The following is a 22,243-nucleotide window of genomic DNA, read 5'->3' on the forward strand; positions in this document are numbered from 1 at the left end:
CAAAAGTATATATGATATACATGTTATTGACGTGTACTTTACTAGTGTTCATACTAGCCCCTGGGTATTTGATACTGGTTCAGTTGCTATGATTAGTAACTTGAAATAGGAGTTAAAAATGAACAGAGACTAGTTGAGGGCAAGGTGACGATGTGTGTTGGAAGTAATTCCAAGGTTGATAAGATCACCTTCGCACACTCCCTTTACCTTTGGGGTTAGTGTTGAACCTAAAATAAATGTTATTTGGTGTTTGCATTGAGCATAATATGATTTGATCATGTTTATTGCAATACGGTTATTCATTTAAGTCAAAGAATAATTGTTATTCTATTTACATGAATAAAACGTTCCATGGTCATACGCCCAAGGTGAATGGTTTATTGAATCTCGATCATAGTGATACACATATTCATAATATTGAAGCTAAACGATGCAAAGTTAATAATGATAGTGCAACATATTTGTGGCACTGCCGTTTAGGTCATATTGGTGTAAAGCGCATGAAGAAACTCCATGCTGATGGACCTTTGGAATCACTTGATTATGAATCACTTGATGCTTGCGAACCATGCCTCATGGGCAAGATGAATAAGACTCCGTTCTCCAAAACAATGGAACGAGCAATAGACTTATTGGAAATTATACATATTGATGTATGCGGTCCGATGAGAGTTGATGCTCGTGGCAGGTATCGTTATTTTTTGACCTTCATAGATGATTTGAGCAGATATGAGTATATCTACTTAATAAAACACAAGTCTGAAACGTTTGAAAAGTTCAAAGAATTTTAGAGTGAAGTGGAGAATCATCATAACAAGAAAATAAAGTTTCTACGATCTAATCACGGAGACGAAATATTTGAGTTACGAGTTTGGCCTTCAGTTGAAACAATGTCGAATAGTTTCGTAACTCACGCCACCTAGAACACCACAGCGTAATGGTGTGTCCGAATGTCGTAACCGTACTTTATTAGATATGGTGCGATATATGATGTCTCTTACCGATTTACCACTATCGTTTTGGGGTTCTGCATTAGAGACAACTGCATTCACATTAAATAGGGTACTGTCTAAAAACCCTTTGAGACGACACCGTATGAACTATGGTTTAGCAAGAAACCTAAGCTGGCATTCCTTAAAGTTTGGGGTTGCGATGCTTATGTGAAAAAATTTCAACCTGATAAGCTCAAATCCAAATCGGAGAAGTGCGTCTTCATAGGATACCCAAAAGAAACTGTTGGGTACACCTTCTATCACAGATCTGAAGGCAAGATCTTTGTTGCTAAGAGTGGATCCTTTCTAGAGAAGGAGTTTCTCTCGAAAGAAGTGAGTGGGAGGTAAGAAGAACTTGATGAGGTAATTGTACCTTCTCCCGTATTGGAAAAAAACTTCATCACAGAAATGAGTTCCAGTGATGCCCTACACCAATTAGTGAGGAAGTTAATGATGATGATGATGATCATGAAACTTCAGATCAAGTTACTACCGAACCTCGTAGGTCAACCAGAGTACATACCGCACTAGAGTAGTCCGGTAATCCTATTCTAGAATTCATGTTACTAGACCATGACAAACCTACAAACTATGAGGAAGCGATGATGAGCCCAGATTCCGTGAAATGGCTTAAGGCCATGAAATCTGAGATGGGATCCATGTATGAGAACAAAGTATGGACTTTGATTGACTTGCCCGATGATCGGTGAGCCATTCAGAATAAATGGATCTTCAAGAGGAAGACAGACGCTGATAGTAGTGTTACTATCTACAAAGCTCGAATTGTCGCAAAGGGTTTTTGACAAGTTCAAGGTGTTGACTACAATGAGATTTTTCTCACTCGTATCGATGCTTAAAAGTCTTTCCGAATCATGTTAGCAGTTGCCGCATTTTATGAAATCTGGCAAATGGATATCAAAACTACATTCCTTAATGGATTTATTAAAAAGGGATTGTATATGATGCAACCAGAAGGTTTTGTCAATCCTAAAGGTGTTAACAAAGGGTGCAAGCTCCAGCGATCCATCTATGGACTAGTGCAAGCATCTCGGAGTTGGAATATACGCTTTGATGATTTGATCAAAGCATATAGTTTTATACAGACTTGCGGTGAAGCATGTATTTACAAGAAAGTGAGTGGGAGCACTACAGCCTTTCTGATAAGTATATGTGAATAACATATTGTTGATCGGAAATGATGTAGAATTTTCTAGAAAGCATGAAGGAGAATTTGAAAGGAGTTTTTCAAATAAAGAATTACCTGTAAGCTACTTACATATTGGGCATCAAGATCTATAAATATAGATCAAGACGCTTGATAAGACTTTTGATGATTACATACCTTGATAAGATTTTTAAGGAGTTCAAAATGGATCCATCAAAGAAGGAGTTCTTGCCTGAGTTGTAAGGTGTGAAATTGAGTAAAGACTCAAAACCCGGCCACGGCAGAAAATAGGAAGAGAATGAAAAGTCATTCCCTATGCCTCAGTCATAGGTTCTATAAAGTATGCTATGCTATGTACCATACCTATTGTATACCTTAGCATGATTTTGACAAGGGGGTATAATAGTGAACTTGGAGTAGATCACTTGACAGTGGTCAAAATTATCCTTAGAGGACTAAGGAAATATTTCTCGGTTATGGAGGTGATAAAAGAGTTCGTCGTAAAGAGTTACGTCGATGCAAGCTTTTTACACTGATCTAGATGACTCTAAGTCGCGATCTAGATACATATTGAAAGTGGGAGCAATTAGCTAGAGTAGCTCGGTGCAGAGTATTGTAGACATAGAAATTTGCAAAATACATACAGATCTGAATGTTGCAGACCCGTAGACTAAACTTCTCTCACAAGCAAAACATGATCACTCGTTGGGTGTTAATCACATAGCGACGTGAACTAGATTATTGAATCTATCAAACCCATTGGGTATTAGTCACATGAAGATGTGAACTAATCACATAAAGATGTGGACTATTGGTGTGAAATCACATGACGATGTGAACTAGATTATTGACTGAAGGAAATATGCCCTAGAGGCAATAATAAAGTTGTTATTTATATTACCTTATATCATGATAAATGTTTATTATTCATGCTAGAATTGTATTAACCGGAAACTTAGTACATGTGTGAATACATAGACAAACAAAGTGTCCCTAGTATTCCTCTACTTGACTAGCTCGTTAATCAAAGATGGTTAAGTTTCCTAGCCATAGACATGTGTTGTCATTTGATGAATGGGATCACATCATTAGAGAATGATGTGATGGACAAGACCCATCCGTTAGCTTAGCACTATGATCGTTTAGTTTATTGCTATTACTTTCTCCATGACTTATACATGTTCCTATGACTATGAGAATATGCAACTCCCGAATACCGGAGGACACTTAGTGTGGTATCAAACGTCACAACGTAACTTGGTGACTATAAATATGCTCTACAGGTGTCTCCAATGGTGTTTGTTGAATTGGCATAGATCGAGATTAGGATCTGTCACTCCGTGTATCAGAGAGGTATCTCTGGGCCTCTCGGTAATGCACATTACTATAAGCCTTGCAAGCAATGTGATTAATGAGTTAGTTGCGGGATGATGCATTACAGAACGAGTAAAGAGACTTGCTGGTAATGAGATTGAACTAGGTATTGAGATACCAATGATCGAATCTCGGGCAAGTAATATACTGATGACAAAGGGAACAACGTATGTTGTTATGCGATTTGACCGATAAAGATCTTCGTAGAATATGTAGGAACAAATATGAGCATCCAGGTTCCGCTATTGGTTATTGACCAGAAGTGAGTCTCGGTCATGTCTACATAGTTCTCGAACCCGTAGGGTCCGCACGCTTAACGTTCAATGACGATCGGTATTATGAATTTATGTGTTTGATGTACTGAAGGTAGTTCAGAGTCTCGGATGTGATCACGGACATGACGAGGAGTCTCGAAATGGTCGAGACATAAAGATCGATATATTGGAAGGCTATGTTTGGACACTGGAATGGTTCCCGATGAGTTCGAACATTTACCGGAGTACCGGGAGCTTACCGGAACCCCCCGGGGGGCTTAATGGGACTACATGGGCTTTAGTGGAAGAGAGAGGAGAAGACCAAGAGGAGGGGCGCCCCCCCGCCCCAAGCCCAATCTGAATTGGGAAGGGGGCCGCCCCCCTTTCCTTCCTCCCCTCTCTCCCTTCCTTCCCACTCCTAGTTGGACTAGGAAAGGGGGGAACCTACTCCTAGTAGGAGTAGGATTCCCCCCTTGGGGGCGCGCCCAAGGTGGCCGGCCGGCCCCCTCCTCCACCCCTTTATATACGGGGGAGGGGGGCACCCCATAGACACACAAGTTGATTGTTTAGCCGTGTGCGGTGCCCCCTCCACAGAATTCCACCTCGGTCATATCGTTGTAGTGCTTAGGCGAAGCCCTGCATTGGTAACTTCATCATCACCGTCATCACGCCATTGTGCTGATGAAACTCTCCCCCGGCCTTAGCTACATCAAGAGTACGAGGGACATCACCGACCTGAATGTGTGCAGATCGCGGAGGTGCCGTGCGTTTGGTACTTGATCGGTTGGGTCGCGAAGACGTTCGACTACATCAACCGCGTTTCATAACGCTTCCGCTTTCGGTCTACGAGGGTACATAGATATACTTTTCCCCTCTTGTTGCTATGAATCTCCTAGATAGATCATGCATGATCATAGGAATTTTTTTGAAATACTGCGTTCCCCAACATATATAGCCCCCAAGGGGTTCCGGTAACCCCCGGTACTCTGGTATATGCCCGAACTCATCCGAAACATTTCCGGTGTCCAAACATAACCTTCCAATATATCAATATTCATGTCTCGACCATTTCGAGACTCCTCGTCATGTCCGCGATCTTATTCTGGACTTCGAACTACCTTCGGTACATCAAAACACATAAACTCATAATACCAATCGTCATCGAACGTTAAGCGTGCGGACCCCACAGGTTCGAGAACTATGTAGACATGACCGAGACTCACTTACGGTGAATAACCAATAGCATTACCTAGATGATCATGTTGGTTCCTACATATTCTACGAAGATCTTTATCGATCAAAACCGCATAACAACATACGTTGTTCCCTTTGTCATCGGTATGTTACTTGCCTGAGATTCGATTGTCAGTATCATCATACCTAGTTCAATCTCGTTACTGGAAAGTCTCTTTACTCGTCAGTAATGCAACATCCCGCAACTAACTCATTAGTCACATTGCTTGCAAGGCTTATGGTGATGTGCATTACCGAGAGGGCCGAGAGATACCTCTATGACAATCGGAGTGACAAATCCTAATCTTGATCTATGCCAACTCAACAAACACCATCGGAGACACCTGTAGAGCATCTTTATATTCACCCAGTTATGTTGTGACATTTGATAGCGTACACTAAGTGTTCCTCCAGTATTCAGGAGTTGCATAATCTCATAGTCATAGGAACATGTATAAGTTATGAAGAAAGCAATAGCAACAAACTAAACGACAATAGTGCTAAGCTAACGGATGGGTCAAGTCAATCACATCATTCTCTAATGATGTGATCTCATTCATCAAATGACAACGCATGCCTATGGTTAGGAAACTTAACCATCTTTGATTAACAAGCTAGTCAAGTAGAGGCATACTAGTTACACTCTGTTTGTCTATGTATTCACACATGTACTAAGTTTCCGGTTAATACAATTCTAGCATGAATAATAAACATTTATCATGATATAAGGAAATATAAATAACAACTTTATTATTGCCTCTAGGGCATATTTCCTTCAGTCTCCCACTTGCAAATCTCTATGTCTCCCTCCTTGACTTGATCGCGGATGGAATTGAAGTGTCTCTTGATGTGTTTGGTTCTCTTGTGAAATATGGATTCCTTTGCCAAGGAAATTGCACCAGTATTGTCACAAAATATTTTCATTGGATCCAATGCACTAGGTATGACAGCTAGATCGGATATGAACTCCTTCATCCAGACTCTTTCATTTGCTGCTTCCGAAGCAGCTATGTACTCCTCTTCACATGTAGATCCCGCCACGATGCTCTGCTTGGAACTACACCAACTAACAGCTCCACCATTTAATAAAAATACGTATCCGGTTTGTGACTTAGAGTCATCCGGATCAGTGTCAAAGCTTGCATCGACTTAACCATTTATGATGAGCTCTTTGTCACCTCCATAACGGAGAAACATATCCTTAGTCCTTTTCAGGTATTTCAGGATGTTCTTGACCGTTGTCCAGTGATCCACTCCTGGATTACTTTGGTACCTCCCTGCTAAACTAATAGCAAGGCACATATCAGGTCTAGTACACAGCATTGCATACATGATATAACATGTGGCTGAAGCATAGGGAATGACTTTCATTTTCTCTCTATCTTCTGTAGTGGTCGGGCATTGAGTTTGACTCAACTTCACACCTTGTAACACAGGCAAGAACCCTTTTTTTGCCTTCTTGAAAACTTTATCAAGGTATGTGCTTTGTGAAAGTCCAATTAAGCATTTTGATCTATCTCTATAGATCTTGATGCCCAATATATAAGAAGCTTCATCGAGGTCTTTCATTGAAAAATTCTTATTCAAGTATCCTTTTATGCTATTCAGAAATTCAATATCATTTCCGATCAATAATATGTCATCTACATATAATATCAGAAATGCTACAGAGCTCCCACTCACTTTCTTGTAAATACAGGCTTCTCCAAAAGTCTGTATAAAACATATGCTTTGATCACACTATCAAAGCATATATTCCAACTCCGAGATGTTTGCACCAGTCCATAAATGGATCGCTGGAGCTTACACACTTTGTTAGCACCTTTTGGATCGACAAAACCTTCTGGTTGCATCATATACAACTCTTCTTTAAGATATCCATTTAGGAATGCAGTTTTGACATCCATTTGCCAAATTTCATAATCAAAAAATGCGGCAATTGCTAACATGATTCGGACGGACTTAAGCATCGCTACGGGTGAGAAGGTCTCATCGTAGTCAACTCCTTGGACTTGTCGAAAACCTTTCACAACAAGTCGAGCTTTGTAGACAGTAATATTACCGTCAGCGTCAGTCTTCTTCTTGAAGATCCATTTATTCTCTATGGCTTGCCGATCATCGAGCAAGTCAACCAAAGTCCATACTTTGTTCTCATCCATGGATCCCATCTCAGATTTCATGGCTTCGAGCGATTTCGCAGAATCTGGGCTCATCATTGCTTCCTCATAGTTCGTAGGTTCGTCATGGTCAAGTAACATGTCTTCTAGAATAGGATTACCGTACCACTCTGGTGCGGATCTTACTCTAGTTGACCTACGAGGTTCGGTAGTAACTTGATTAGAAGTTTCATGATCATCATCATTACCTTCCTCACTTACTAGTGTAGGAATCACCGGAATTGATTTCTGTGATGAACTACTTTCCAATAAGGGAGCACGTACAGTTACCTCGTCAAGTTCTACTTTCCTCCCACTCACTTCTTTCAAGAGAAACTCCTTCTCTAGAAAGGATCCATTCTTGGCAACGAATATCTTGCCTTCGGATCTATGATAGAAGGTGTACCCAATAGTCTGCTTTGGGTATCCTATGTTTCTCCGATTTGGGTTCAAGCTTATCAGGTTGAAGCTTTTTCGCATAAGCATCACAGCCCCAAACTTTAAGAAACGACAACTTGGGTTTCTTGCCAAACCACAGTTCATATAGAGTCGTCTCAACGGATTTAGATGGTGCCCTATTTAACGTGAATGCAGTCGTCTCTAAAGCATAACCCCAAAACGATAGTGGTAAATCAGTAAGAGACATCATAGATCGCACCATATCTAATAAAGTACGATTACGACGTTCGGACACACCATTACGTTGTAGTGTTCCGGGTGGCGTGAGTTGCGAAACTATTCCGCATTGTTTCAAATGAAGACCAAACTCATAACTCAAATATTCTCCTCCATGATCAGATCACAGAAACTTTATTTTCTTGTTACGATGATTTTCCACTTCACTATGAAATTCTTTGAACTTTTCATATGTTTCAGACTTATGTTTCATCAAGTTGATATACCCATATCTGCTCAAATCATCTGTGAAGGTCAAAAAATAATGATACCCGCCGCGAGCATCAACACTCATCGGACCGCATACATCAGTATGTATTATTTCCAATAAGTCCGTTGCTCGCTCCATTGTTCCGGAGAACTGTTGGAGATATGCCCTAGAGGCAATCATGTATGATGATATTTCCTATGTGTTTGTGAACAAAGATAGTCCTTGGACATTAGCAATGATGTGTATCAGCAAGTACGTGACTTGTTTGTGGGACTATGCATTGTATGATGACTGTCCTAAAAGGTCCCTAGTCGAAAGGGCTGTGTGGACGCGCAGCCAACTAGACTAGCATATGACACGGTCGATGGCTTGGTCTCACTAGCCATGGAGCATTGGATGCTAACCAGATAATATGGACTTGGAAGGATCTGGTCGGATTCGACGTAGTCGGATCCGAGTCGAGATAAGGTCCAAGTCGGACAGACCCAACTATGAGACGCAGCGATATGTCATCTGTGAGTCTCGAGTACAACATATCTATGTCCTAAGACCTGAGCTGACGCATGTACTCGGGATGGTGACAGACTTGCTTTGGGCCGACCAAACGCTACTCCGTAACTGGGTCGTTATAAAGGTAGGTTTCGGGTTTGTCCAGAACCATGTTGCGAGACGTGGTCGAGCAAGATGGGATTTGCCCCTCCGATCAGGAGAGATATACTCTGGGCCCCTCGTGTGATCCGACCAGGATAAGCATGGCCATGCGACAAGGATTATGAGATAATCCAGTTTGTGGTCGGCATCACTGGAACGAGAAAGACGTCGGGCTAGCACAAGGATGACAGACTCGCCTTGAGCCTGACAACATATATCGTGTGTCAAAAGGAATGGAAGTATGGTGTATAGGTTCGCCTAACCAGCTTCATAGTCTGTTTGGTGTTCGGCATGCCTTGCTAGAGGCCGCTACCAACTGTGAAGTTCGGAGGTGATCCGAACTGCGACCAAGCCAGCTTGAACCTAAGGGGTCGCGCGCTTAAGGGAAGGAACGTACGAGCTCGGATCCGAGGACACTGGTCGGATGTGATCCGAGCTATATTCGAATTGTGGCCAAGTAGATTTATGGGCTTTAGGGTCCATGCGAGGCCCAAGTGTTGAGCCTGTGATGGACACCTATATAAAGTGGAAGTGCCGCACACTCACGCGATTGATCGCTTGGTGCTGTCACTAGGGTTTTGCATTTGTTGCGAATAGACACTTCCACTCGCCGCCGGTTGTGTGATCGGACCTAGCAGTCCGCCGCACGACGTTCCTCCTGCACGCGCGGATACCATTGGAGGCGGTGCACTTGCACCGCTCCGGTGAACCTATATGTGGGAATCGACTACCGGCTGTACGAGGGAGATCAGACGAGGAGGAGACGATCCACGCGGACGCACTGCCCCAACTCTTCTTCCGCTGCACGACACTGCGCGTCTAGTGGTAACGAAATGTGATCCATCTCCCATAGCATGTTCTTGGTTGTTCTGTGCGTAGGAAAATTTTAATTTGCAGTCGACGCACCCTACCGTAGAACCCAACAAACGGAGTCTTAGTCATCTTGCCCATGAGGCATGGTTCGCAAGCATCAAATGATTCATAATCAAGTGATTCCAAAATCCCATCAACATGGAGTTTCTTCATGCGCTTTACACCAATATGACCTAAACGGCAGTGCCACAAATAAGTTGCACTATCATTATTAAACTTATATCTTTTGGCTTCAATACTATGAATATGTGTATCACTACTATCAAGATTTAGTAAAAATAGACCACTCATCAAGGGTGCATTACCATAAAAGATATTATTCATATAAATAGAACAACCATTATTCTCTGATTTAAATGAATAACCATCTCGCATCAAAAAAGATCCAGATATAATGTTCATGCTTAACGCTGGCACCAAATAAAAATTATTCAAGTTTAAAACTAGTCCTAAAGGTAGATGTAGAGGTAGCATGCCGACGGCGATCACATCGACTTTGGAACCATTTCCAACGCGCATCGTCACCTCATCCTTAGCCAATCTTCGCTTAATCCGTAGCCCCTGTTTCGAGTTGCAAATATTAGCAACAGAACCAGTATCAAATACCCAGGCACTACTGCGAGCATCAGTAAGGTACATATCAATAACATGTATATCAAATATACCTTTCACTTTGCCATCCTTATTCTCCGCAAAATACTTGGGAAAGTTCCGCTTCCATGACCAGTCCCTTTGCAGTAGAAGCACTCAATCTCAGGCTTAGGTCCAGACTTGGGCTTCTTCACTTGAGCAGCAAGTTGCTTGCTGTTCTTCTTGAAGTTCCCCTTCTTCCTTTTGCCCTTTTTCTTGAAACTGGTGGTCTTGTTGACCATCAACACTTGATGCTCCATCTTGATTTCTACATCCGCAGCCTTTAGCATTGCGAAGAGCTCGGGAATTGTCTTATCCATCCCTTGCATATTATAGTTCATCACGAAGCTTTTTGTAGCTTGGTGGCAGTGATTGAAGAACTCTGTCAATGACACTATCAACCGGAAGATTAACTCCCAGCTGAGTCAAGTGATTGTGGTACCCAGACATTCTGAGTATGTGTTCACTGACAGAACTATTCTCCTCCATTTTGCAGCTGTAGAACTTATTGGAGACTTCATATCTCTCAATCTGGGCATTTGCTTGAAATATTAACTTCAACTCCTGGAACATCTCATATGCTCCATGACATTCAAAACGTCATTGAAGTCCCGATTCTAAGCCGTAAAGCATGGCACATTGAACTATTGAGTAGTCATCAGCTTTGCTCTGCCAGGTGTTCACAACATCTGGCGTTGCTCCTGCAGCGGGTTTGGCACCTAGCGGTGCTTCCAGGACGTAATTCTTCTGTGCAGCAATGGGGATAATCCTCAAGTTACGGACCCAATCCGTGTAGTTGCTACCATCATCTTTCAACTTAGCTTTCTCTAGGAACGCATTAAAATTCAAGGGAACAACAGCGTGGGCCATTTATCTACAACAACATAGACATGCAAAATACTATCAGGTACTAAGTTCATGATAAATTAAAGTTCAATTAATCATATTACTTAAGAACTCCCACTTAGATAGACATCCCTCTAATCATCTAAGTGCTCACGTGATCCATATCAACTGAACCATGTCCGATCATCACGTGAGATGGAGTAGTTTTCAATGGTGAACATCACTATGTTGATCATATCTACTATATGATTCATGCTTGACCTTTCGGTCTCAGTATTCCGAGGCCATATATGCATATGCTAGGATCGTCAATTTTAACCTGAGTATTCTGCGTGTGCAAAATTGGCTTGCACCCGTTGTATGTGAACGTAGAGCTTATCACACCCAATCATCACGTGTTGTCTCGGCACGATGAACTGTAGCAACGGTGCATACTCAAGGAGAACACTTATACCTTGAAATTTAGTGAGAGATCATCTTATAATGCTACCGCTGTACTAAGCAAAATAAGATGCATAAAGGATAAACATCACATGCAATCAATATAAGTGATATGATATGGCCATCATCATCTTGTGCCTTTGATCTCCATCTCCAAAGCACCATCATGATCACCATCGTCACCGGCTTGCCACCTTGATCTCCATCGAAGCATCGTTGTCGTCTCGCCAACTATTGCTTCCATGACTATCGCTACCGCTTAGTGATAAAGTAAAGCAATTATATGGCGATTGCATTTCATACAATAAAGCAAAAACCATATGGCTCCTGTCAGTTGTCGATAACTGAGTTACAAAACATGATCATCTGATACAACAAATTATATATCATCATGTCTTGACCATATCACATCACAACATGCCCTGCAAAAACAAGTTAGACGTCCTCTACTTTGTTGTTGCAAGTTTTACGTGGCTGCTACGGGCTTTAGCAAGAACTGTTCTTACCTACGCATCAAAACCACAACAAATTTTCGTCAAGTTTGATGTTTTAACCTTCAACAAGGATCGGGCGTAGTCACACTCGATTCAACTAAAGTTGGAGAAATAGACACCACTAGCCATATGTGTGCGAAGCAAGTCGGTAGAACAAGTCTCGCGTAAGCGTACGCGTAATGTCGGTTTGAGCCGCTTCATCCAACAATACCGCCGAATCAAAGTATGACATGCTGATAAGCAGTATGACTATTATCAACCACAACTCTTTGTGTTCTACTCGTGCATATAAGATCTACACATAGACCTGGCTCGAATGCCACAGTTAGGGAACGCAATATTTCAAAAAAAAAATCCTACAATCACGCAAGATCTATCTAGGAGATGCATAGCAACGAGAGGGGAGAGTGTGTCTATGTACCCTCATAGACCGAAAGCGGAAGCGTTTAGTAACGCGGTTGATGTAGTCGAACGTCTTCGCGATCCAACCGATCCAAGTACCGAACGCACGGCACCTCCGCGATCTGCACACGTTCAGCTCGGTGACGTCCCTCATACTCTTGATCCAGCTGAGGCCGAGGGAGAGTTTCGTCAGCACTACAGCGTGATGACGATGATGATGAAGTTACTGACGTAGGGCTTCGCGTAAGCACTACAACGATATGACCGAGGTGGAAATCTGTGGAGGGGGGCATCACACATGGCTAAGACAACTATCAACTTGTGTGTCTATGGGGTGCCCCCTCCCCCGTATATAAAGTAGGGGAGGAGGGGGCCGGCCGGCCCTTCATGGTGCGCCCCAAGGGGGGGATTCCTACTCCTACTAGGAGTAGGTTTCCCCCCTTTCCTAGTCCTAATAGGATAGGGAAGGAAGGGGCAGAGGAGATGAAGGAAAGGGGGCCCGGCCCCCCTCCCAATTCGGATTGGGCTTGGGGGCGCGCCCCCACCTCTTGGCCGCCTCCTCTCTCCACTAAAGCCCATGTAGGCCATATAGCCCCCGGGGGGTTCCGGTAACCCCCCGGTACTCTAGTATATGCCCGAACTCATCTGAAACCTTTCTTGTGTCCAAACATAACCTTCCAATATATCAATCTTCATGTCTCGACCATTTCGAGACTCCTCGTCATGTCCGCGATCTCATCCAGGACTCCAAACTACCTTCGGTACATCAAAAGACATAAACTCATAATACTGATCGGCATCGAACACTACTAGGGAAAACCTTATACACATCATCTTAGCAGTAGCGCTGGACAAAACAGGGTGCTACTGCTACTTAGTAGTAGCATTTTTAAATAAACCGTGCTACTGCTACTACTTTAGCAGTAGCGCGTTCCACGAAACCGCGCTGCTGCTATATTTGTATTGGGCGCAGGTGGCCAGCCCCACTTAGCAGTAGCGTGTACCATTGACCAGCGCTACTGCTACAGCCGGTAGTAGTAGCGTGTTTCTCTGAAACGCGTGACTACTTACTTACCTTATCCTGGAGCGGCTCACCCTGCACACTCACTCCCTCTCACTCGCTCTCGCCTGAGCCGAACCTTTATGTCGTCCGTCGCCGCCGCCGCCGCGCTACTCCTCGTCGAGGTACTCCCTCCTCCCTCTCCTCCTCCGGCCGCCCTCCTCCCACCGCCCCTCTCCCTCCTCCTCCGGCCGCCCCCTATGTTGGGGAATGCAGTAATTTCAAAAAAAATCCTACGCACATGCAAGATCATGGTGATGCATAGCAACAAGAGGGGAGAGTATTGTCTACGTACCCTCATAGACCGTAAGCGGAAGCATTATGAGAACGCGGTTAATGTAGTCATACATCTTCACGATTCGACTGATCCAAGTACCGACCGTACGACACCTCTGAGTTCAGCACACGTTCAGCTCGGTGACGTCCCACGAACTCCGATCCAGCAGAGCTTCAAGGGAGAGTTCCGTCAGCACGACGACGTGATGACGACGATGATGATGTTACCGACGCAGGGCTTCGCCTAAGCACCGCTACGATATGACCGAGGTGGATTATGGTGGAGGGGCACCGCACACGACTAAGAACAATGTCAACTTGTGTGTTCTAGGGTGCCCCCTTCCCCACTTATATAAAGGAGGGAGGGGAGGCCGGCCGGCCTCTCTAGGTGCGCCAAGGGGGAGGAATCCTCCTCCTAGTAGGAGTAGGATTCCTCCTTTCCTAGTCCTACTAGGAGGGGAGAGGAAGGAGAAGGGGAGGACAAGGAAAGAGGGGACGCAGCCCCTCCCCTAGTCCAATTCGGACTAGGCCCATGGGGGGCGTGCGACTAGCCCTCGTGGCTTCTCCTCTTTTTCCCTTAAAGCTCACTAAGGCCCATATGTAATCCCGTATTCCCGTAACTCCCCTCATACTCTGAAAAATACCAGGATCACTCAGAACCTTTCCGATGTCCGAATATAGTCGTCCAATATATCGATTTTACGTCTCAACCATGTCGAGACTCCTCGTCATGTCCCCGATCTCATCCAGGACTCCGAACTACCTTTGGTACATCAAAACACATAAACTCATAATACTGATCATCACCGAACGTTAAGCGTGCGGACCCTACGGGTTCGAGAACTATGTAGACATGACCGAGACTCATCTCTGGTCAATAACCAACAGCAGAACTTAGATGCTCATATTGGCTCCTACATATTCTACGAAGATCTTTATCGGTCAAACCACATAACAATATACCTTGTTCCCTTTGTCATCGGTATGTTACTTGCCCGAGATTCGATCGTCGGTATCTCAATACCTAGTTCAATCTCGTTACCGGCAAGTCTCTTTACTCGTTCCGTAATACATCATGCCGCAACTAACTCATTAGTCACATTGCTTGCAAGGCTTATAGTGATGTGCATTACCGAGAGGGCCCAGAGATACCTCTCCGATAATCGGAGTGACAAATCCTAAACTCGATCTATACCAACTCAACAAGTACCATCGGAGACACCTGTAGAGCACCTTTATAATCACCCAATTACGTTGTGACGTTTGGTAGCACACAAAGTGTTCCTCTGGTATTCGGGAGTTGCATAATCTCATAGTCATAGGAACATGTATAAGTCATGAAGAAAGCAATAGCAATGAACTAAACGATCATCGTGCTAAGCTAACGGATGGGTCAAGTCAATCACATCATTCTGTAATGATATTGGTTGCATCTTTCATATGGTGTCTAGCTTGCAGTGCTTCTAATTTGTTGAAATGCCTTCTGCTTAGTTACCACATCATAGGTGTGAATATGTCACACCATCCTGTTTTTTATACATATTCCATCCTCGCATCATGTGTTTGCCTTTCACCTGAGTAGTGTTCGTCAGTATCATGCATGAATGAGTTCTGAAGAGCGAATTTTATTCCTTTTTCTTATCGGTTTGACTTCACAATGCAAAATCATTATAACTGAAGGAACTTATACTAGTGCAGAACCGGGCAATAGCACCGGTTCGTAAGGCCCTTTAGTGCCGGTTCGGTAACCGGCACTAAATTTGAGGCACTAATGGCCCCCCCTTTAGTACCGGTTCAGCACGAATCGGTGCTAAAGGGAAACCACATGGCACGAGCCAGCTCCGTGGGCGCGTAGGACATTAGTACCGGTTGGTAACACCAACCGGTACTAAATGTTTGGGTGTGTTTTGGTTTTATTTTTTATTTTTAATTTAATTTTGTGTTTTCAATTTAATTTAGTGATTGTTTTACATTATAATGAGTTGTTAAATCATTAGGTGATTAGTTTGACTGGATGCGTGGATCCTAGCTAAGTCATCCAGTATATGTCATATCCATATTATATATACTTGATCACCTACTTAAGTGATCGAGGTAATATATGGATATGGCATATACTTGATCACTTAGCTAGAATCCATCCAGTTGAAACTAATATGAAATTTCTTTCATAAATGATATAATAACTTATCATCATCATCATATTAATTAATATAAAAACTCTTGCATCATATATATCATCACCAACGGTTTTCATAGCAAAGATATCATCGAGTTCAACATGGTAATGATATTATAAGCGTTCATAACACCACAAAAGCAAATCACTCTTTGAGATTAAGTTCAGGACGAAGAACACGAACATGAGAGGACAAGTACTAAGAGCATGAACTAGCTAATTAATCACTCCTGCTGCTCTCTCTCAGGTAAAATAGCATAGAACATGTATAGCTTTGCTGATTCATCATATTGGAGCATGCAGATGAACCTGTCTCCTAATCATGGGTGGCGCTTCTGATTGCTGCCCCCTAGTACTTCTCTATGATCGTTCACAATTTTGCTCCAGTCTTTTACTATTAAGCATTCCTCGCTATTAGAAATCCTGAATGCACTAAAGTGCATTGTAGGATATCTTGGCCGTAAGCTAACAATATTCATGGTACCTTTAGTCTCGATCCAATCAGGCATAACATTCATCGGGAGTCCCTGTTGAAGAACATCGTATAGTAACATACTTAGCAATGAAGTTTAGCTTAAAAAAATAATGTATGCAAAAGATGCACCGAGGAGAAATAGTAGAAATCTTACCATCTTTCCTAAATATATGTGACCGTAGTTCAGTACGAACACTATTGGTCGCACGTTTTGAGTGCTAACATTTCTAAGTGCAGGAAAGAAATTTGTCTTGACAGCATCAAGATCCTCAAGCCATGAAACATAATGACTTGTCTCCTCGCAGTTTAGTTCAGCCCCGGGACAGTGGACGGTCCTGTCTACCAAGCGCCGGACATGTTTGCTTGATTGGAAGTAAGCTGTCAATATAAATTGAGATCTATTAATTATTCAACTGGTTCAAATAATCTCATATCGAAGACATAAATATGGTTGAGAAACTCACATAATGGTAGAACTGGAGGCATCTGCACATCGACCCAGATGTCTCTATTACCTTCAATATCATCTTCCGGACGAATATCAAAGGTGGTAACCATATCAGGCTCAAATGCATAAGCCTTGCATAGTGCTTGCCAAGTTTTGAATTCAAAATAGGTGTATGTGTCTGCATTATATAATTTGACGTTGAAGGTATAACCATGCTCGGTCTTCAAGTAAACTCTTTTTACCTCCATAGTTTCGTTAGGATTGAAACCTATCTTATCCAAGACAAAAATTCTTGCATGGCAGGGGATACGCTAATAGAATAGTGAAAAATTAAAATTAAAAGTTGAAGCAAATGAAGCATAAGTTATGCTTAATTACGAAAAAAGACTTCTCGTTGTGACTTACTGCATCCACTTCGAAGTTCTCATGCAGCTTGATGCTGAAGCGTCTATCATCAACTAGAAATTGTTTGCCGCACAGGCCGCGCTGGTCTTCGCAGTATTCACACATAATGAAATCGTGTTCGTCGTCACACAACATTCCTATGTTAGGTGAAACATTAAACACTTATTAGTTCTATTAATTCAACTAATTCTGTTAATTCAACTAGTTCAACTAATTAATTGAACTAATTCAACTAAGCACTTACGAAAAATATACCTAATTAATTGAACTAATTCAACTAACTAGTTCAACTAATTAATTCAACTAAACTAGTTCTATTAATTTTCTTACTAAAAATAAGGTAGCTAGTTCTATATAATAAAATGTTAATTAGATAATGAAATCTCATATAACTAAATTAAATATATCTAACATATAATTTATATCTAATTCATCTAACATTTGACATTAATATCTAACATATGTTCATATATAGGTGAAACATTAAACACTTACTAGTTCTATTAATTCAACTAAATAAACTAGTTCTATTAATTCAACTAAATAAACTAGTTCTATTAATTCAACTAAACTAGTTCTATTAATTTCTTACTAAAATAAAGTAGGTAGTTCTATATAGTAATATTTTGATTAGATCATCAAATCTCATATACCTAAATTTTGTTACTAAAAATAAACTTGTTCTATTAATTTTCATACTAAAAATAAACTAGTTATATTAATTCAACTAGTTCAAATCTCATATATATATACCTAATTAATATCTAGCTATACTAATTGAACTAGTTCAACTTGTTCTAATTCATGTAAAATATATTTGACATTAATATATTTAACATCTTTTCCATATAATTCATCTAACATTAACATTCTAACATTATTATCTACGTAATTTATCTAACATTAATCTAAACAACAGAAAATAGAAAATAAGTAAAAACAATGTGTGTATGTGTGTATGTGTGTGTGCGGTGTGTGTGTGTGTGTTTGTGTGTGTGTGTGTATGTGTGTGTGTACGAGCGAGGGGCGGCGGCGTATGGGCGACGGTGGGCGACGACGGGGATGTACGGGCGCGGCGGGGGCGACGGGCCGGGCGGTGATGGCGACGACGGGTGGCGGGGGCGACGGCGGGGACGTACGGGCACGGCGGGCGAGAGGCGGCGGCGTCGACGAGCGCGGCGGCGGCGACGGGCCGGGCGGTGACGGGTGGCGGGGGCGACGGCGGTGACGGAGGCGAGGGCGGCGCGCGATGGGCAACGGGCGCGGCGAAGAAGTTGGATCGAGAAGAACTGCTGGTGGTCGATGAAACTGATTTTTTCGTAGGAGCCATATATATAGGAGGGGTCTTTAGTGCCGGTTGGAGCCACCAACCGGTACTAAAGGCCAATTTTCGCCAGGCCACGGGGCGGGAAACGGCCCCTTTAGTACCGGTTCATGCCACCAACCGGTACTAAAGGTTGTGCGCTGCCACCGGCGGTGCACAATGTTTAGTCCCACCTCGCCGAGCGTAGGGCAGCCGCACTGGTCTATAAACCCAGCCGCGGCTGCTCCTTCGAGTTTCTCTATATAGCAGGGTTCTGGGCCTAATTAACTAGGGCGCGCTGCCCTGTGAGCCTGCTGGCCCTTCTGGGCCTGCATTTGCACACCCTAGGTCTGGCAGGCCCACTGGGCCGCGCGCCAACAAATTTTTTATATAGTTTTTTCTTTTCTGCATTATTTATTTTCTTCTATTTATTTTTGAGTAGTTTTTTATAGAGTTTTTTTTCTTCTCTGCATTATTTATTTTTCTTCTATTTATTTTTGAGTGATTTTTTTGTATAGTTTTTTTTCTTTTCTGCATTATTTTTTTTCTTCTATTTTTTTCTTCTATTTCCAGTTTGTACACGAAGTGCGCCCAGTTTTTGCCGTGACCCTCTCTACTCTTTCGCACATGCTATGCGGGTGAAATGATGATACCATGCCAAGTTTCAACATTTTCAGAATTCATTTTGTAGTGATTTTCAATTTCACGGTCATTTAGCTCTCTAAACAATTAGGTAAATGACCGAAAAACAATAAATGATGTTAGAACATGTTGGAAATTGATGACGTCACTTTGAATGCTGCATACTGAACACAAAAGAAGTCCGGAGCTCAAATAAGTTTAAAAAACATTGAAGTGGCCGTGTAACAGATGAGTTCTCGTCCGAAACCCTGATACTCCGAAAGAGTTTGTCCAGTTTGTACAGGAAGTGCGTCCAATTTTTGTCGTGACCCTCTCTACTCTTTCGCACATGCTATGCGGGTGAAATGCTGATACCATGCCAAGTTTCAACATTTTCAGAATTCATTTTGTAGTGATTTTCAATTTCACGGTCATTTAGCTCTCTAAACAATTAGGTAAATGACCGAAAACAACAAATGATGTTAGAACATGTTGGAAATTGATGACGTCGCTTTGAACGTTGCATACTGAACACAAAAGAAGTCCGGAGTTCAAATAAGTTTAAAAAACATTGAAGTGGCCGTGTAACAGATGAGTTCTCGTCCGAAACCTTGATACTCCGAAAGAGTTTGTCCAGTTTGTACATGAAGTGCGTCCAGTTTTTGCCGTGACCCTCTCTACTCTTTCTCACATGCTATGCGGGTGAAATGATGATACCATGCCAAGTTTCAAAATTTTCAGAATTCATTTTGTAGTGATTTTCAATTTCACGGTCATTTAGCTCTCTAAACAATTAGGTAAATGACCGAAAAACAACAAACGATGTTATAACATGTTGGAAATTGATGATGTCGCTTTGAATGCTGCATACTGAACACAAAAGAAGTCCAGAGTTCAAATAAGTTTAAAAAACATTGAAGTGGTCGTGTAACAGATGAGTTCTCGTCCGAAACCCTGATACTCCGAAAGAGTTTGTCCAGTTTGTACACGAAGTGCGTCCAGTTTTTGCCGTGACCCTCTCTACTCTTTCGCACATGCTATGCGGGTGAAATGATGATACCATGCCAAGTTTCAACATTTTCAGAATTCATTTTGTAGTGATTTTCTATTTCATGGTCATTTAGCTCTCTAAACAATTAGGCAAATGACCGAAAAACAACAAATGATGTTAGAACATGTTGGAAATTGATGACATCGCTTTGAATGTTGCATACTGAACACAAAAGAAGTCCGGAGTTCAAATAAGTTTAAAAACATTGAAGTGGCCGTGTAACAGATGAGTTCTTGTCCGAAACCCTGATACTCCGAAAGAGTTTGTCCAGTTTGTACATGAAGTGCGTCCAGTTTTTTCCGTGACCCTCTCTACTCTTTCGCACATGCTATGCGGGTGAAATGATGATACCATGCCAAGTTTCAACATTTTCAGAATTCATTTTGTAGTGATTTTCAATTTCACGGTCATTTAGCTCTCTAAACAATTAGGTAAATGACCGAAAAACAACAAATGATGTTAGAACATGTTGGAAATTGATGATGTCGCTTTGAATGCTGCATACTAAACACAAAAGAAGTCCGGAGTTCAAATAAGTTTAAAAAACATTGAAGTGGTCGTGTAACAGATGAGTTCTCGTCTGAAACCCTGATACTCTGAAAGAGTTTGTCCAGTTTGTACACGAAGTGCGTCTAGTTTTTGCCGTGACCCTCTCTACTCTTTCGCACATGCTATGCGGGTGAAATGATGATACCATGCCAAGTTTCAACATTTTCAGAATTCATTTTGTAGTGATTTTCAATTTCACGGTCATTTAGCTCTCTAAACAATTAGGTAAATGACCGAAAACAACAAATGATGTTAGAACATGTTGGAAATTGATGACGTCACTTTGAATGCTGCATACTGAACACAAAAGAAGTCCGGAGTTCAAATAAGTTTAAAAAACATTAAAGTGTCCGTGTAACAGATGAGTTCTCATCGAAAACCCTGATACTCCGAAAGAGTTTGTCCAGTTTGTACACGAAGTGCGTCCAGTTTTTGCCGTGACCCTCTCTACTCTTTCGCACATGCTATGCGGGCGAAATGATGATACCATGCCAAGTTTCAACATTTTTAGAATTCATTTTGTAGTGATTTTGAATTTCACGGTCATTTAGCTCTCTAAACAATTAAGTAAATGACCAAAAAACAACAAATGATGTCAGAACATGTTGGAAATTGATGACGTCGCTTTGAATGCTGCATACTAAACACAAAAGAAGTCCGGAGTTCAAATAAGTTATTAAAAATAAAAAAGAGGTGCAATGCTGGTTAATTTGCTTCAAGCCTTTCGGAATAGTGTAGACTACACTGCACATAGTTCAATGCAATCTACGCTATTCCGAAAGGCTTGAAACTAATTAACATGCAGGTGAGCATTGCGCCTCTTCGTCATTGTCTGTGCACTCACGGCTTATAAACCGCTCATACTGCCTCTCTCTTGGCGAGCTGGGACTAAAAATCAGCTTACTAAGAAACTCTAGTACCGGTTCATGGCATGAACCGGTACTAAAGGTCTTCGTGGGGGCCCCAGCCTGACCATAGCCCGACACAGCCTCATTAGTACCGGTTCGTGGCATGAACCGGTACTAAAGGTTGCCCACGAACCGGTACTAATGATCCTGCCCGCCTAGCCGTTGGAACCGAAACTAATGGTCACATTAGTGCCGTCTCAAATTCAAACCGGCACTAATGTGCTTCACATTTGACCCTTTTTCTACTAGTGTTAGTCTGGCAGCGGATGATGGTGGTCCTTCAGAGCAACTCAAACAGGGGGTCTCTACAGATTCTACTCCGCCATCCTCCTAACAAGATTCGCAAGACAACATAAGGCTGGACAGTCAACGTAGCTGTGTAGATGATGAGCACATCTCCCCTACTCCACCATCACAGGTGCTTTCTCTAACTTAACACTATTATATGTGGTTGCATGTTGTGTATGATGTCTAGCTTGTATTGCTTCTAACTTGAATTGCATCTGCTTACTTTACACATAATGCCTGTGAATATGACACGTGTTCCTGTTTCTAGAACATACGTGTACAT

The sequence above is a fragment of the Triticum urartu genome, chromosome 6A (assembly GCF_056163025.1).
Source record: "Triticum urartu cultivar PI428250 chromosome 6A, HENAU_Tu73, whole genome shotgun sequence".
Classification (NCBI taxonomy): Eukaryota; Viridiplantae; Streptophyta; class Magnoliopsida; order Poales; family Poaceae; genus Triticum; species Triticum urartu.